The sequence below is a fragment of the Haemaphysalis longicornis genome, unplaced genomic scaffold, assembly GCF_048455015.1.
Source record: "Haemaphysalis longicornis isolate Haplotype H1 unplaced genomic scaffold, Haemaphysalis longicornis Haplotype H1 scaffold_3, whole genome shotgun sequence".
In the NCBI taxonomy this organism is placed as follows: Eukaryota; Metazoa; Arthropoda; class Arachnida; order Ixodida; family Ixodidae; genus Haemaphysalis; species Haemaphysalis longicornis.
The window spans coordinates 36,706,223-36,708,208 of record NW_027526335.1 but is presented as its reverse complement, the minus strand read 5'-3'; positions in this window follow the sequence as shown (position 1 = coordinate 36,708,208).

The window sequence follows — 1,986 nt, the reverse complement described above, 5'->3', positions numbered from 1 at the left end:
GTGCCGCACACGCACAGGGGCATATCCGTCCGTGCGTGTACGGCAGGGTGTACGGCCGGCAACCGTTCACTGTAGGGGCGCCAAGTTCAACTTTTTTTGATGGCCATTTCGGTGCGCACTGCTCGCAAAATCGCAAAAGTGTCCGAAGCGGCGGAACGCTTGCCCAAACCTCTTGGTTTACTAGGTTTACTGCACAAGCTTTGTAACAGAATCTTTCAGGGCTGTCAGTTGCTTCTTTCCACAACGAAAGTTAACCGAGTTTTAATGGCAATAATTTTGCAATAATTTTGCTTAAGCAAGGTGGAAAGCGCAGGGCTCCCTTCCCTCCAAAGCTGCTAGGTTTTTCCGCAAAAAAAAAAAAAAGAACACGACCCCCAGTACTGAAACAATTATCATTAAAAGTAAAGGCTCTAAAGCCTTATTTTGATACGACTGCTTATATTGCCCCTGGCAAGATGTCTTCGCCGTAGACCGGTGCAAACAGTGCACGCTTGGATTTTTTTTGTAAGCTGGCTTTCCCGCAATGCTGCCTGTTGCGCAGTGCAGCATGCATCAATCTGTGGAGGGAGTATGATTGATTACAGAAAACGGCTCTAATTCTTGCGTTATCGCAAGTATCCCGAAACAAATTACATTAAAATTAGTCGCTGGGATAAAAAAACGCTACCTTGTCTGCAGTTCAATACATGGCCACCTACAGGAGTATGGTTACAGAAAACGGGTGTACCTTTCTGGAAATAATTACTATATGATAGTTAGCTGCTCAGATGACTATACTGTGCTGCACACAAGAAAGGATTCAAAGCTTAACGTAATCTACGTAAACAATTGCAGCAGATTTCAAACTGCGTGGAACTGGGTTTTCTACTTTACGAGCCCATAAGCAGTCATTCTGTTGCCAATAATTTTTTTAAGGTCTCAAAAATAGTGTGTCTACTTTCCCTCCTCGTTGATTTTTCCATCGCCACTGCCCCAGCACAAATTTGAATTGTTTAGCCGAGGCGCTAAAGGATTCATGATGAAACTCTATGCATGACGACTCCAAGATTTGGCTCAAAGGCGATGGGGCAGCCCAATAGAGTTTAGAATTAAGTCGGCATTACGCTGCAGCTCAAATACTTTAAAGCATTTACCTTTCCTAGTCGTCAGTGCTTCTCAAGCAAAATGCATTTTCATGAATGAGAACACAAAATTCTCAGATTGTGAGCTGCTGCGCTTCTTTTGTAGCGTGCGCTACACTGGCCGAGGTTGAGCAATTTCACGTGGCTCCCGGAAAGCCGTGCTGCGCATGTGCGAGGAGCAGTGACGTCACATGGCACACAGAACGTTGCTCGCTGCCCGGCGTCTATCACACACCCCACGCGCCCAGTGTCTTCGCCGACCTCCGTTCCGCACGTGGCAGCCCGGTCCACTTGAGGATCATGCGAGGGGTGCCCGGGTGTGGAACCGATGGCTCGTGCGTCGCAGCAACACCGGCGTGCGCCTGTGGAACCAGCTTAGCTCTGGGGCGATTGGTGACGCTGTGCCGGGGCCGCTTGATAAATATACATGTGTCACATAATGCGTATACCGTGTGTGTGTCATTGAAGCAGCAGTAAGCATGATAATCAAGCTAATCCTGGACAACCAGGAAAGCTAAGAATAACCAGCTGAACCTTAGCTCATGCTACGTATCCTGGCATAGCCGAGCTAAGCCACCGCTAATTTTTTTCTTCTGATTATTGATGCGCAACAAATAACGGTCCACCCAACCACAAGAATTCTGGAGGAAATAAAATAGGTGTACGGTTGACAACTTAGCTAACTGTTCAATATTTGCATTTAGATGCAATTCGCGTGTTTACACAAGCTTACATGCACGAACATATCCTTCACCTCCTCTCCTCTTCCACTTTTCCCAGCCTTATGCCACAGCCCTTCGTCTTTTGAACAAATGTTGCCCTTTACACATCTGAAATGGACTACGTATAACCAACTTGCCCAAAA